Genomic DNA, 17,585 nt, shown 5'->3' on the forward strand with positions numbered 1-17,585 from the left:
GCACTTCTGTAAGGGCAGTTCATATTTTTCAGAAGGTAGGTCAATTTTCAAACGACTGAATAGCAAAGGAACTATAGTCCTACCACAGATTCATACTTTTATGTTTTTATAAAATTTCCCCTGCTGCTTTTTGTTTCTTCTAAGAAAGATAACATAAAAAAGGGAACACTTCCTAATGCTGGGATTGTGCCATATAACCTCCAAAACCAAATAACCTTGCAACCTGTTTTATCCTATACTTCTACAATACTTACAGGAGAAAAATTACTGGAGAGTTAGCTGATGCCATTTATGCTGCTTAAACTTATTGCCAAGGCTCTGATTGATTGGTTACCTTAAGAAACCAGAGCACAAGTTGAGCTATTTTTTTTAACCTTTTTGGAAAGCACCATTTGCTGACACACCAAGCTGTGTGTGCAGCTGATACGCTGGAGGGAAGGGATGACATCCAGAGGGACCTTGACAGGCTCGAGATGTGGGCATGTGCAAACCTCATGAAGCCCAAGTGCAAGATCCTGCACGTGGGTCAGGGCAATCCCAAGCACAAATACAGGTTGGGTGATGAGTGGATTGACAGCAACCCTGCAGAGAAGGACTTGGGGGTATTAGTGAATGGAAAACTCACTATGAGCCAGCAATGTGCACTCGCAGCCTAGAAAGCCAACCGTGTCCTGGGCTGTATCAAGAGAAGTGTAGCCAGCAGGTTGAGAGAGGGGATTCTCCCCCTCTGCTCTGCTCTTGTGAGTACTGTATTCAACTCTGGGGCCCCCAACATAAGGAGGACATAGACCCGCTTGAGCAGGTCCAGAGGAGGCCATGAAGATGATCGGGGGCTGGAGCACCTCCCTTATGAGGACAGGCTGAGAGAGTTGGGGTTGTTCAGTCTGGTGAAGGGTCTGGGGAGACCTTATAGTGGTCTTAAAGGGGGCTATAGGAAAGATGGGGAGGGACTCTGTATCAGGGAGTGTAGTGACAGGTTGAGGGGTAACAGTTTCAAACTGAAAGAGGGTAGATTTAGATTAGACATAAGGAAGAAATTCTTTCCTGTGAGGGTGGTGAGACACTGGCACAGGTTGCCCAGAGCAGCTGTGGCTGCCCCCTCCCTGGCAGTGTTCAAGGCCAGGTTGGACGGGGCTTTGAGCAACCCGGTCTAGTGGAAGGTGTCCCTGCCCATTGCAGGGGGGGTGGAACGAGATGATCTTTAAGGTCCCTTTCAACCTAAACTGTTGAAAAGGTGAGATGCTGAGATGTCAGTTCTAAAACTGTCAGACCCACAACTGAATAAACACATTTATATACTGTGTATCAGAAATTAAATGCCACAGGAGAGAAATGAAGTCAGCAAGTTATTTGTCTGTGATGTAGTTAACCATGGTACCTTAAAAGCATTGGTGTGTAAAACTGTTCAGTGTTCATGGGTTATAAGTCTTAATAGAGAGCTTGGGGTTTTAACACTGCTGAGGTACTGTAGCAGAAAACACAGAATTAAAGTGGCTGTAAACAATTCAAGGGGCAGTTTGGAGTCAATGTCTTAACAAAATAGAGAAAACATTGCAGATAGGTGGCTTGTATATTAGTGGGTGTGAGCAAAAACAAAATGCCACTTGCCCAAAGAAAGAAGGTGGTTTTGGCCTTCATCCATTTATATGAAAAATGTATCACTTTATCTATGAGAGGTCAGCCTTAGCTGAAACTTTCCATAAACTGATTAGTTCCATGGTCAAAAGGCACCTGGCAGACTTATCATATACTGAAAATACAGAGATAATTTTTTCTTCAGCTACAAATGGATGCAAATTGAATGTTAAACTGGAATAGTCACTGGGGATCTGCAGAGTGAAACAATAGATAAGAGAAACTAAAATAAAAGTGCCTGACAGGATTTTTCATTTCTGAGAGCCAACAGTACTCCATGATGGGTAACAAAGATTGCAAAAGAACGGTTGTGTTATAATAGGTTGCTTCATGGTTGCAAGACATTAATTTCTAGGCTGGACACACTAGATATGAGCTGGCAACATCTCTTGCAAAGTCAAGAAAGAAGAGTCAAAAGCATATCTGAATCAATGTGGGCAAGAGCTGGGACAGCCAGAGGCAATGAACTGGTCACCATGGCTCATGATCTGCTCCAGGAACTAGCAGATCCATTGAACACAAACCCCATAGACTGTATGAACACCACAGGGGAGCTTACTGATAGTGCGTATTACACGGAAAGGTGTTACATCAAAGCGTGACTAACTTTGGGCTTGGAAAAATGGGGCAAGGACTAAGCTTCTCCTGCAGGAAAGTGGGCAACAAACAGTAAGGCCACAATTTTTTGCTGAGTACTGGACTTTGGGCACAAAGCTGAGCTCAGATAGATCCATATCGTCGTAGCCTGGGACAGCTTGGGATAGTGTAAATCCAGTCACTTTTGCTTGCAGCTGCAGGCTACTGAGTGACTGCCTATGGACCTGCTCACACACGTTCACAGGTCTTTTTTTGACATGAATAAATTATAATTAAAGTAACAACACTAAAATGCATTTAGGAAAGAGTAAAAGGTAGAGGTAAACCCCACTTGTAATAGTAAATGATATTTATTTCCATAGGTATATTATTTTCTTTCAAGTTAAATGTGGCCATGGGGAAATGATTACTGATATACAGATACATGTTTTATTAAAGTGTTAATAGTTTAAATTTGCCAGCTTTTTATCAAATTTATAACCACGCAGATACAGTTTGTATTTTATTTACAGAAACATATCGATTTTGCTGGTTCCTAAAAGGCACTTGGAAGACACGGTAATGGAACGGGGAGCTGCTTTTCCTTGCAGATCAATTAGTGTGAATTTCATGGACTGTATAAAATGGACACATTTACAAAGCTCAGCATATTCTTATGGCTTCTCATGCAGCAGCAGCAGCAGCAGCAGCCCCCAAGCCACTTAGCACTAGCGACATACTTGCTGGAAATGCTAGCAAAGAAGTGAACCATCAAGCACAGTTTTTTGGCAGCCTCTTACACAGTCTAACTGAATTAATTCTGCTGATTATACCACCTGCAGTATTTATTTGATGAAATACAAGCGACGAAAGCTGCTGCATGTATCACTCTTCTGAATGCCGCGCTCATCAAAACGGATGCCCAGGTTTAGCAATTGGCATAGGTCAGCCAGCACTGCAGAGGTGGGGATTCATTTGTTCAATTGTTCTTCCTCATTTTCTCCAGCCTTATGTATATCTTATGCATAAACTGGCTAAATTATTCTTGTGAAATACTATCTGAGAAGTTTATGTCTTTTTTTTTTTTTTTTTTTTTTTGTTTACCAGATTGTTTGACCAGATTGGTTCACGCAAATGAATTACGTCTTTGGTTTGTTCAGTGAATGTTAATTTCAATGATCTTTCTGATGACTTTGTGTTACCATTTTATGACTGATCATTAAATTTGCATGGTAACATTTTGGATGCTTGGCTAGATGACAGCCTTTGGTAACTTTGTGACCAAAATTATTAAAAAATGATGTTTTACAATTGAATTATTCAGCTTCAGAGCAGCTGAACATTTTAAACATTGATCACAGCAAAACTTTTGTCAATGCCATTAGATTTTTTACCGAATAGGATATTTTCAGAAGTTTTAAATTTTCTCAGATTTTTGAATGCAATTAACAATACAAGACATTTTTTCTCTTTGATTTTTTAAAAAAATAAATAAAAGGAAGAAATCCCCAATTCTCAAAATTCCAATTCATGAGTGAAACCATGCTGCTTCATGCAGATTGTGGTTCGTTTGCCTGCTGACTCTCTTCTCTTCTCTGAAGTGATCACCTCAAACTGCATCTCCCTTCAAGCACTATGAACAGGACTTGAGTGTCAGCTCAGCAAATAGGAAGACTGCAATATTTGATAAGAAATAAGAGATAGACAGGGAGTCCAGCGCAAAAAGGAAAATGACAAAGACTGAAAACAAACGCAAACTGTTAAAAAATAATTTTCTAAAATAAATTCAGTATTTAGATTTTAACATTTCCTAAAACATCAACATTTTTATAATATTCTATATTATTTGAGCACCCCTGACAGTGATATTAGTTGCATATTTTGCTTTCACAGTCCTGTGACTAGTATTTGGCAAACGAGGTTGTTTAATTCTAATAGTATTTATTGATTATACCTCAGACATGAGAACAAAATAAGAGGTGTTATTCTGCTTGGATACTTATACATTTCCTGAAACACAGGCTAAGAGACATATGCTGTGCTGCCACACCTGCATATTTTCTATGTATTCTTTCAGATTAACAGTCTTCAGGTGTTTACAGCTTGGACATTTAAACCACATCCATGTTCTTCTCAGGGTAACACAGACTTTCACATGCTGCCTGTCTACTGCTTCAGTTTATATTGTAAAAACACAGTTATGTACATGCCCACTGCAGTCTGATGGACACTTGTATCTATTCTTGTATCTATGAGTAAACATGAACTCAAATGTTCACCCTGCAGGTGCTCATGGGATAGCTCAAAAACCTACACAAGTGTGAATCTTTGTTCAATCACTTGGCATGTGATTTGAATTTGGATCCTAGCATAGTATAAAACAAACAATTTAAACGTAGATATTGCTCCAGTCTTTGGCCCGGTGTTTGCTTCTAATTATGTCAGCCACTGAATACCTCTTCTCCAAGGTGTGAGAAGTCTTTGACAGAAATTTTGGATGAAGTTGATTTGCCAGAGAGCACCAAGCCATTATGTTACCCTATGCAATCCCTGTGAGGTTCACATCATATTTAAATAATATTTATGACATAGAGATTAAATACTTACTAGTGATTTCCCAGTTTTAATTTATCTTTTATGAGAAAAAACACAGTAAAATTATTTGATAATCTATTTTCCTTACATTTTTATGTTTACGAAAGACAATCATAGATTGCTTGTATGTCAGTGATGCTGAATTCAGGGTTATTTTAAAACATTTTAAAATTGCTGTTATTATATGTAGGCCTATTTGGTTTCGATTTCATCAGGTCAAGAGGATGAGTGCTTTTGAAGAGAAGATGGCCTTAAAACGCCCATGTTTGTCCCAGTTTTATTTACTTACAAGTGGCTTTTGAAATTGCATGATACACACAGAATTGTTGCTATCTTACTTCAAACAAATTTCATAGAAGTAAAAAATAATTACTTGTCATTCTGAGGTATGAAAAAGCTCTGACATATGTCTTTTTAAGACCTATTTACCACAGGATATATCCACCAAAATTCTGGTGAGCCTAACTATGATTTTTGAGACTGTGAATTTGGCAAATAATATTTAAAATAAAAATTTTATTTTACCTTATTTAACTGAAGTTGTTCTCCTTTCCTTCCTCCTCTTCTTCATCTCAATTATATAATCTTCACAGTTCATTTTTTCAAAACTTTCTCAAGACACAACATATATAAACTATGCATTTGAGTAATGGTGTGATGGAGATTATTAAATTAGCAAATTAAGAGGGTTGAGTTAATTATTTTTCCTTAGAATTTACCACACCTTAACATTCCTAAAGCCAAGAGAGTGATTATACTTACTTTTTGTGAAATCCATGATATTGGTCTTTCCCCTTGCTTTGTCTGATCAGTGCAGCATGCCTGCTAATTTTGTCACAGAAATAGCTAGCAAATAAATATTTCTCTTCCGAAATTCTCTTGATCAATTTGGTATTTAGACCAAAAATAGTTTTTAATGTGAAGATATACTCAGAAGATTTTTTTCTGAGACAACCTAAACAATTATTGGCTTCCTTTTTTGCTACTTGACTGGTAAGGCAAATGCTTCAGTATTAAGTAGGAATGATCTTTGTGTCTGGTGTCCCTTTAAAAGTCTTAGTGAAATTGATGAGTATCTATTTTAATTTCATTGATTTATAAATCAACATCTTAAAAGGACTGGTGATTCGTTTAGTTTTTTAAATCAGCTCTGATACTTTAGAAGGCACCAAATGTGTCTGATCAAAGACATTTTTATGAAGGGTTGCATTAAAAACTCCGTAAGGTTAGTTTCCTTTATGTTCTTGTATTTCTTCAGAGTGAGCAATATTATGGGTTTTTACACTGATTTTTTTTCGAGACAGGAAAAGAAAACTTTTTAAAAGCCCTTGTTCTTTTTGTCTTATGGACTTAAAACCAAGATAGCAGGCATGTAACAAAAAGCCAAAGTAAAATGCTGGAAGTGCAACAGGGCAACATACTATACACAATAACAACTTTATATATTTATTATATCAGAGGACAATCAATGGGTTTCATATACTAATTTTATTCCTGCCCAAAGCAATAGCTTCCTTGATAATAAATTAGCACAAACTCACTAAAGTTAAAAAGTATTAGGCTCCGGTTTTTCTCCTATTCTACTCTCTTTCATTATTTGAGTTTGTACAGCATGAGATTAGCAGCAGAATTCCTAAGAAAACAAATGCTTATGCTTTCTCTATCTACCTAAAGTTTCACGATGCTGCATTTTTTAGGAGATTATTTCAGATTAGTGGGATAAATTTTATTCAAATTTATATTCTAATGAAAATACTTAGTTTCCACACATGGGGGAAATACCTAATCTTAAAATTGGTTCTTTTGATGGCAGTGGAGCAGAGAGATGGAGGTAAAACTTCTGCTTCCGTAGTGTTAAAGAAAACTTCTCAGATGTTTAGATGTTCCTTGTCCTGGCCCTGGCTGTATGATTGTCAAGTTCCTCAGAAGTCGTTCTGCTTTGGAAGAACGTTTAAAATGGAGATAATTGACATAGTAAAAGCTATGTGATGCCTTGCACCTGATTTTTTTCTTTTAAATTCTATTCAAATTTGAATTCTATTCAAATCCAAAACATGTGGGTGAAATAATTATAGCTAAAAAAGAAAGTAGTTCAGTGTGAAAAGCAAATCTGAATAATTATTTGCTCTTGAAATTCAGAATAGGGATGCATCACACTACTTATTGACTTCCTCTACTGTATTTCTTCTTACAATGATTGTACAGTTACCTAATTTTGTAGGTAGATCATTAATGGAATGTTCTTAATTTATAACCCCTCATCTCCTCTCCCATTTTGCACCACAAGGTTGTTTAGGAGAATGCTAACATTAAGATTGTTTTGAGGTGCTGAATTAACCCATGCAGAGCAGTTTATGGATCCCATTATTCAACTTTGGATAGCACAGCACAGCTGTCAATCTTAGGTTGGCAGCTTAATCTGCTGGTTTAAGATCAACTGCTTCTTAATCTGCAGAAAAAAAACCCTCAAGAATTTTTCTTATCTCATTCCATTTATATTGTATTGTTCAGTCTTAGCCTACTTGACACAGTTCAGGCTAAGTCCTGCTCAGCGACTACAGAATAGTCCCTACTGATAGAAATTTTTGCTTGGTGAAATGTTTTCTTTGCTTTTTATGTATTTGGGAAAAACAATTTCATCCCTTCTTTGTACGTACTGCTCTCCCCTCAGTGCTTTCATTTGGTTAGAAAGTGTTGGGACATAAACATGTATAGCTTTATCCCTACCTAGCCATTCCCACACTGCAGCTGACAACATTTGTAGATGTATCTTGCTGAAAGCCACAGAAGTCAACCAGTGTGTTTCCTGATGATCCAGGAAGCAAAGCAGAATATGCACACTTTTCGCTGCCTGCTGTGCCTGATGAATTACTTTATCCCAGGAGAGACCATGTACATACTCCTTTGGTTTTGTGGCCTTGCTTTCAATCCTTTGTGTGCTCCAACTTGTGACTTGAAGCAGGCACTGGCTAGAAAATAGAACTCTTTCTCTTCTATGCATCTATCTATAATTCTATCCAAAAGAAAAAATTTGAAAAATTCAAAATACTCTGTCATTCTGTTTTCCACCCAAAACACCTGTGGCCTCAAACTGAACTTCAAATTACTTCCAGAGTCTAAAGAAGAATATATCATGGATTTTATTTTTATCTAGAGAAATGAAACCTGTGTCAATTCATCCCCACTCCTAAACAGAGAAGGAAACATGAGCATGGGAAGGTGGAAAGAGACATCTGAAGAGAAACTCTCTCCCCCAAAGGGCTCTGGCACTGCAAACCCTCAGTGGCATTGGAGCAAAACTGCACCTGGATTTTCACTGTCAGACCCTGAACTCGAAGACCTAGACCCAGATTTTCAAATGCAATATTTCTGAAAGTGCTAGAAAGGACTTGGATTTCTACAAAGTGCTGAGTGCCATTCCTCTGAAAATCAATTGCCTCTACAGTGTTTCAAGCCAGGCATATAAAACATAAGAACTCCAAATCACTAGTTGGTCTTAAAAAGTCTTGGCTCTGAAGCCTGCCAAGTCAGCACCTTCTTTGCCTACTTGTAAAAGCAGCCAAAGAAAGGAAATAGATGAGCCATCAGCTCTGAGCATAATTTCTACTGATTCAGTTCTTAGTTCATGAGCTAGCTGGAAGCAAAAAAGGGAAGCATATGAAGTGAATGTTTTAGTTCTCATAAAACTATTTCCAAATGCCTTTAAAACAATAAATAAAGCATTTGTTGGAGGTGTAGTTACTCCTTCTGTACAGTCATAAGGCAGAGGAATTCATTAAAATTTAATTACTAAACACATAAACCCAGTATATTAATTAAGTGGTTTCCAGTTGCAGTAAATGATGCATCAGCAATTTTTTTTGATATCTTATTTCACTGATGACAGCCCGTAATGGGTTTCAGGATCAGTGCAGGCTCCAAACTCTGGGAACAACGGGTTGGGAAAAGCAGCCAAGAAATCTTTTGACATTAAAAAGTAAAGCTCTGTCACTAATTATGTTAAAAGTCAAGTTTGCAATTGCAAGTAGATAATCTGGACAGCAAAGTGAATGTGGTAAAAACTATAACCCAGGGCACTGGGGACTGAGACTCTACCATAAACCAGGAATACAATCCCAGTCTTCCCTGGACTAAAGTAGGTGCTCCAAATTGAAATAGTGTCTAGCTGAGAGGGGTTTGCTGGAGGACTAACTTGCTCAAGCTCACAATGAACAAGGAAGTGATAGAAGCTAGATACAAAAAACTTGCTGCTTTGCGTGTTAGAGTGTACCAGCCTCACTGCATAGGCTAAGATTCCTTGGCAGCTTTACTTAGGCCTGCCAGAGGATGGTGGATTTCTCCAGTTATAATGTACCTCACAAAAAGGACATGTCTCTCACTCTAACCTGTGGTGCAAACACTTTTTAAAGTGTCCATATACATACCTGTCAGAGAATTTTTACTTCGGCAAGGAATCTTACTTTTGGGTTTTTTTGACATACTTTTTTCTTTTTTTTTAAGCTGCAGCCAAAGCAAAGCCTTAAAAGATATTCCTCAACAAATTCAGTAGCTGACATTGAACCCAGAAATAAAGTGGAAGACTTGTCCAACTGCTTTCCACAAGGATTTGGAGTTATGCTACTGGGGAATTCCAGCCTGAGAGTGACCAACTTTTTCTCACTTTTCCAAAAGTAGAGTCCAGCTGCCTTATGCAGGCATATGGGTCTGCTAGACAATACATCCCTGTTCAGACACTTGTGGATGAAATCCACAGCAGCAGGATGACTGAGTAAGGAGATAATTAATTAAATCAAAAAGTAATATTTGGATGGAGAAGTATTTGAAGTCCCAATTCCATTTTAGGAACATGTGACTTGGAGCTCCTGGGTCATAAATACATCTACAGCTGGTGACAGCACTTACAGTAACTACTTTTTACAAAATATCTTAGTCATTGGCATATTTGTTCCTTTGCCAGAGATAATTCAAACCTACAGATTTCAGGAGAGTAATCTGGACAATACCAAGCTCTATCGTGTCACTCTGTCAGTTGTCACTGTTTATTGATCTGCCATATATTTTTTCAGTTAGCTTTTTGTCATTGCACAGTCAAAGAGCCGATTCCAAATTTTCTGGAAACAGAAGGAAATAAAAGGAATCATAACTGCAGCTCCATGGTTCAAACTGCTCCTAGGAGGTGGCATGCACATGAGTTCTGTCCATCACTACTGTGATTGGGCGAGATGTTTTTACCAAAACAATCAGATTTTGAATATTACCCAGGGATGTCTGTAAGACTACAGTAAAATGTAAATTCTGTAATTCTCCTTGTTCCTTTAACAGTTTATCTAACAATGGTCCCAGTAAGTTTTTCTTCTTTCTGCTGAGTGATGGCTTTTAAAATAATTCAGACTGTGGAAATCTAGATTTACTGACCTAATAGCTTTCTCTCTCTCTGCTTTCTGTAATCTGACATGTGCCAGAAACCCTCGATTAAATATAAAAGCTGAGCCATTGTTGAAACAATAAAACAGGTTTTACGTGTGTAGGAAGATCAGTTTGTTTCAATGGTAAACAGAAATTTTATTTTTAACTCACAGTCTTGATTTCATAAAGCATAATTTTGGAAAGAAAGGGCAACATTTTCTGAGATTTCTAAAAAACATCCAAAAGTTTCAAAGCTTATTCTCTCCCTAAAAGAACAAATGACTCCACATTGGTAACTTGCATCTAATGGGGTAAAAAAGAATAAATCTATGAAGTAGACCAGTTCTGTCCTCTCAATATGGATAAAATACATAAGAAAAGGTTTGTAATCAGCTTTCTCAGGATGGGGAAATATAAATACTAAGTCAATGACTTGCAGAAACGTATGAAAGCAGGAGCATGATACAATCCAAACTCAAGTGCACCTGATAATCACTTTGCCAGGACAGACTGGGGTCTGCCACAATATATCCCGTGGGCGATCAACTGCTCTGTATGGCAACAGCCAGTCTGTGCTTGTCAGCTTGCACTTGGCTCAGTGCCTGTGCCCAGCATCACGCCCTGGGGCATGTGGCTGCGTATGGGGTTTTAGAACAGGTGTCACAAAGCTGAACATTGGTCACATTCCCAATTTACTTCCAGTCATGCAACACCTGCAACAATAGGTGAGGAAGCTGTGGCTGTCCTGAGCAAAGAACCTGAGTACTTGTGCACTGCTGTGGTTTATCTGTCACTGCAAAAAGTCCACAAGGCAACAGGCTTTAAAGTAGCCAGTGCCACTGCCACAGCGACTTTGGAGCTCTCACCCTACACTCGGCATGGCTTTCTGAAGAGCTATAGCAGCCTGTTCAGTGTATCACATCAGACAGAGTTTTACCTAGCTTTCAACATGTAGTTGAAACTTTTGCTGAATAAGAGACTGGCCAGGATATGCTGTTATACTAACCTCCTGCTTTCCCCTACACCTTACAGGAAGATGAGAAATACGCATGTGTTCCTGAAAAAAAAACATCATCAAGTAGTGGATATGAATCTAACCTTTTTATACAAACTTGTGGTAATTTAGCCGTAAATGTCTTAAAGGGTTCAACCTGATGGTAGAAATGAAAGTACGACAGCTGGGGCAATTGATACACCTGCTGCCATGGGAATACTTGATGATCAGCCACACTTTTCTGCATATTTTTCTGTCATATGATGGGGGAACAATAAGGCAGAGATTCTGCTAACATCACAACTCATTAGAAACAGACTACAATTAACGTGGGAGTCCTCATCCTCTGAGGGGAAACGGCTCTGAAAGGAAATTTGGGAATAAGCCAAAGATATGTTAAGGTAATGTATCATGTGAGATGAAAGTGGATGTCTTTCCAGTACATTCATTACCCTATTCTGTCTTATTCAGAAAAGGTAAAGAGACCTGTCCATCTCTAATCAATACCATACCTCTCACTGGCTTGAATTATATTTACAATTTCTGTATGGAGCCCACACTATCTTCACACTGTCCTAAACACCATCCCCTATATCAACAAGCAACAGGTCAATTGAAAGAACAGGGGATGTGATAAACCTCTTTGTCTAGCGTGCCTGGCAGGGCTCCAAGTGAATCATACGCTAAATATGATACTGCTTTGTTCTCAGGAGTCTGTGACCACAAAGCTCCTCGAGGGAGGAAGAATATTATCAGCTTAACAAGGGATGCTTATCTGATGAGACTGCTAGAATTTTTAGGTCACATTTTCAAGTGCTTTTCCTTTCAAATGAAGCACACAATATTAAAACACATATCAAAGAGCTGACTTGTTTCCATCCCTCACTTTAAGCAATATGCAAATCCTGCTTCTTTTTTCCTGTGTTTATAACCTGGTCCATACCTGGTTCTTACTTGCTTTTATTGACTTGCTTTGTCTTCTCATTGGGACTCAATGGAGGAATCATATTGAACTGACCACTAACCCCCTCTGAGGGGTTGTTAGTGGTATGAAGTGAAATGGTTTTCCAGAAGAGAGAGCTTCTTAAAGAAAAGGTACAGGATATGACCATCACTGCTGGGCAAAATGAGCTAGAATCAGGGACAGTTGTCTTAATGCTGTAAAAACAGGGCATCAGCTGCTTTCAGTCCTTCTTTCACTGACAAAGGTATGCCAAGTTGTTCACAGAGAAATAGAGATGTGATTTCTCCAACAGGGTATTGATTGACACTGCTTAACTGGTGTGGATTTGTAGAGCAGAAGGGGAAGTTACATCTTGCAGAGGTGTACATTGGTAGATGCTTCATTCTCTATTCTTCCTGTTCCAAGAAGCACAGCAGCTCCCATGCTTTCTGCGGTGGGCTCAGGGGAACTATCAATGAAAACCCAGTGCCTTGGAATTTATTGTAACTGCATTCAATTTCTTTCCTCTCTTGGGAAACCTATGTCACTGGCACAGGCGAGTGTCCTTCAGGAGGACCCTCAAAGTGTCTTAACTCCTCCTGCAGGCAATATTTTCCACCCAGTTATCTACTTCCCTCCTTCTTCAGAACTGGAAATCATTGGCAGTATATGCAGCTTTGGCCAGTCTGATAGTTTCTGAGAAGTCACTCACTAAATATTCCCCTGTACCCACAGTATTATTTCACGTAATATACAACACAGCACAGTTCAATGGTGGCTTACCCTCAGCATGACTCTGTGGTGGGCATTTTTGTGGCATGAAACTACAGCTTTATTTCTAGCCTGTGCAAGGAGTTAGGGCTTTGTGGCTAGCAGAGGAGAAGATAAATGTGATCTGTCAAAACAGTAGTGAAAAAAACTGTTGACAACTTACAGGAGTCTTCGTATATGATTGGTCCGAATTAGTAAATAAATTGACTTAAAACAATTTAGATAACAATATCCACCTGCTCCCATGAATATGATCTATGTCATTATGGCAGGTCAGGCTGAAGGTTATGTTAAGCTTCACCATAACCAAAATACATTGTCTTCATTACATTGAAGTTATAAATACACTGCTGTTTTTAATAAGTTTCCATGAATCACCAGAACACCACACTGTACACAGAATGACCTCTTATCTTCCTTTCTCAGAGACTGGACCTAATATTAACTTCATTTGTTTCAAATTAATTGCCTGGGTTGTATCAATTCCAGCATTTCCCATGTTTGTTATCCATAGTAAGATTCAAACTTTGGCACCAACTAAAATAGAAGTTGGAATCTGAAATATGAAACGTCCTAATCTAGCACTGATTAATAACATCTCCATACGTATAGCCTAGAAAATGACAGTCATGTTTTTGCTCTTTGCTTTGAAAGAGCTGAGCCTAGTGCATAACTGCAGGTCACAGGAGGTTTCCAAAAGCACTGCCTCAGGTAAAGGAATGCAAAACCAGCAAGGACCAAAGAGCTTGAGTACAGCTAGGATATAGCACACCTTTGAAATTAATATGGGATTGCCAGCCCCTAAGGTTAATTTTATATTGAAGATGTGATTATAACTTTTCAACAAGACCAAAAGTCTTGCCGAGTCTAAGATTCTGGATTTACAATTTAATGGGTCTGAATAAAGGTCTGTGTTGCTCAGTGTCCTATTAGAGAACATTAACCTTAAGTATATGCCCAGAGAAGACAAAAGCCCAGATATGTATGATACAATCCTAATATTTCTAGAGCATCTTTAGCCAGCTCAGGAAATCCCGGTATTTCTATGTACTTTTCACAGTTTCTATGTGTTTTTATCGGATTTCTTTTCTGTGATTTGCCCATCTTCCTCCTGAACCCATCTACAGTTTTAAAAAACATTCTTCTATGACAAAGGCATCCACAACCATACCACTCGCTGCACAAAATTTATCTCCTTTCATTTTGAACCACATTCCTTTTAGCTTCATACTGAAACTAAAAATGGCTTAATAGCAACGCTCCTATACCCGATGAGGCTTTCTAAATATGGCTTGGTCCATTTATAATCTTAAATTTTGTTCTTCCAATGTTATAAGGATTGTCAATGCTACGGGTTTATTTAAAATATATTTTAAAAGTATCTCCCTCACTAGATATTTTTCACAGTCTCAGTTCCTATATTTCTTAGACTTTAAGTGGAAACACCTGAAAGGACAGAGCTTTGATCCTTAGAGTCTCAAACATTAAACATAGTTCATGTCATTGCAACCACAAGAATGATACTTCAGTCACCTGTGTGACTCATACTGTTTTTTCTAAAGACATGAATGATTTGAATATACTGTTGGCTGAGCTTTAAACAGATCAGCTTGTGGGGTATGCATGTATACAGGAGAAAAATTATCTGTTGGATATGACTGAAAGGGAAGGAGTGAAACTGTACCAATTTACATATGATGAATACCTGATTTATGCACAGTACTTGGATCAAAACCTGCTTTGATTTTCAGCCCAGACAGGAAATTGATTTGCATCAGTTTAACATAAGTTGGAATTTGACTGCGTTTGTTTTCTGCTGGAAATTTTCAACACTTATTCACCACGATGCTGCACTAGGTATACTTACTAATGATGTTGCAAAATGTTTATTAATGCTACAAATACAAAAGCTAATGTTTTACTCTCATTTTACAGTCATGTAGGAGATTCCATAATGTGAAGTACACTTCTGAATCTAGCCCTTTCAGCTAATGGTTTTTTTTTTTTTTTTTTTTTACTTGTACTGCATTATTCCTTTAATAAAAACCAGAATTTTAGCAAAGGCAATATGCTGTGAGAATGTTTTCAAATTCTAATTTGGTAGCAGATGTTAAAATGGATACTTTAAAAATCCATAAAATGGTATTAAACAGAACCTTCTTTCTATTTACATTTCTAAGATGATGCAACATTTGTTTTCATAGCTGAAACTGTAACCATTAGTATTCTGGACTTAGAATCCTATAGTCTGAATTCACTGTCCAGTAGTGATCAGTAAACCCTATGTTGTCTTGTTTGAGGCAATGATGGCTTTTTAAACCCATAGGTGTATGTTCAGTGTAGACCTTTTTTTGTTAAAATGTCTAGATTCAGGTGAATAACTATTAGGATAACAGATCCTCATCTTGGATTCTGCATTATGGATGTAGTAGGGCTACAACTCTCTCTCTTAGTTGTAAACTAAAAGAAAACTAAGAAATTCGGCCTCATCAGTTTTCCATGACACCATCTCTGCTTTTCTCCATTTAATTAGTCTCTACAAAGTAACTAAAAATGACCATTGGAAATTAACAGGCACAGTACTGCCAGATGCAAATCATAAGACAGATGTTATGTTAGTTGTAAAAAAAGGGGGAAAAAAAGATGATTTTGTGCCTATTTGCTGAGCACATAGGGAGGTGGTGTGGGTCATGTTTTCAAGCTTTCCTTTGCAAGTCATATTCACTAGAAACTTAACAAAAGAAGTCTAATCAGATGAGTTAGATTCTTTAAGCTCTTGACCTTCCAGCAAATGATCAATGTTATAAAGCTAAAGATAAAACAATGAAGTCAACCACATTGCCAATATTAAGCATTATAACTCAGCAGACAATCAAAGCAGCACTCTCCACATAAGAAGACTATAACCTGCTCTCTCTACAGCAGTATATTTGAGTCTGGGAACTCTAGCATATATCTATGTTCCTTAAGTTCCTTTAATTAGAAAAGCAATCTTCTGGCTTTAGATGGGACCTTTCCTAGGATACCGTCACTTCCTTTCTGCAAAGACTGATTTTCATTCATATCTATTTGACCTCACTACTGGCCCAGATATTAGATGATGCTTTGGGGAAAGATCATTCTGGTCCTCAGAACTGCCTTACATGAGACCTGGGATGAGATGAATATTGGCAGTCCTATGTTCCTAAAACGCAGTGATGGGACTAGGACTCTGAGCCAGAGCCTTGGCCACTTCTTTATAACGATCACTACATAACTGCCTAAAATTTGTATTCATATTTTCTGGGATTCCACAGTCTTTCTTTGTACTCTCTCCTTTTCTGTATTTCCCCTTTGGTCTCTCTGCCTGCCTCACTCTGCACTGTAGTAGCTTCTCTCCCCAAAACATTACTCACTCTTCACAGAGCAGGAACAATCATGAGCTTCCACTGAGAAGTATCATCTCAGGCAGTGCACAAGGAAGGGACTAGGGGAAAGAGGCAGAGTTACCCCTGTTCCAAATCAGTCTCATTCATATAACACACAGCAAGCAAAGCAACAACACAGGCTCTGTCCAGCACAGATGTGTAGCTCTGCAGTTCCAAATTATATTCCTTGCCTGCCCTCTCTGCCGAGACCTCTGCACAAAGAGTTGTTCTTTCAAATACAGATTCATCAATATTTATCATCTAGGCTACTGCCAAAGCAAACCTTGAAAAAAGTTTAGCCAGATGCTCCAATTGCCTTATGTTAGCAATGAGCTCAAACACACAGCTGTTCAAAAACTAAAAGGTATTTTCAGTGAGGCTATGATTTAGGCAGCACTATCTTAAGGGATTTCTAAGCTCATGAGAAACATGATTTGTGTACAAAATACAAGGGATTTGCATAGATAACACATAAATCTATTGGGAAGTAACGATAACTTCAGCACGTACAGCCAATAATGCAATGCTGTAAAAACTGGGTACTGGGGATCACAGTATAAGCATTTTGACTGGGGAGGACTGACTTTGTGGAGAGAGGGAGAAAGTATAAATCAGTCAGCAGTTATTCTGTGATCTGATTGAAGACATGCATGTACCAAAAAGTGATAATGTTTCTTTTCTTCATTTTCAACTAGCAAGGTTTTATTTCAATCTCATTCAACATTGTGTGGTAATTAAGTTGAAGTACAGACTAGCAGAAACAGATTATTTGTTTGGAAGATGCCTTCACAAAATCAATATGAAACCATTTGGGAAAATGGAGTAATTTAGAGAAATATCCTCTATCCTCATTTCAGTTTCGTCTATTTACTGAAAACACAGTGTGGAAAGAATTGGAAAGGTAAAGGATGCAAAAAACATTTAAGAACATGCCAGACAAAAGATTGTGCAGTTATTATCAATAATTTTTTTGCCTGGGTTCAATAACTTCCTTCCCTTATACCAAGAAAGACTTCCAAGCGGTTTAAACAAAAATACTTCAGAATCCTGTCATAAATCCTTTGATGAGTTAAAGTTTATTCTTTAAACTTAGATAATATTCCTCCAACTTTAATTCTCTATTGGGGAACATCTGACTTCAAGTCTGATATCTAGTTGATCCTAGAAGTTTTCAGAACAGTGACTTATATAAAAAAGACCTTTGTAAGAGCCACACACTTACAAATAAAAATTAGCATTGAGTAAAGCTTCAGTTAGT

The 17,585-nt window shown here is 38.0% G+C and overlaps 1 long non-coding RNA gene across 1 annotated transcript in view; it reads right to left on the minus strand.

Annotated features, from left to right (window-relative positions):
* Window positions 1-17,585, minus strand: part of LOC141958991 (uncharacterized) — a 53,125-nt gene that overhangs the window by 18,602 nt on the left and 16,938 nt on the right. The gene's annotated exons all lie outside the window — the stretch shown is intronic.

This window comes from Athene noctua, chromosome 1 (genome assembly GCF_965140245.1).
Source record: "Athene noctua chromosome 1, bAthNoc1.hap1.1, whole genome shotgun sequence".
Lineage (NCBI taxonomy): Eukaryota > Metazoa > Chordata > Aves > Strigiformes > Strigidae > Athene > Athene noctua.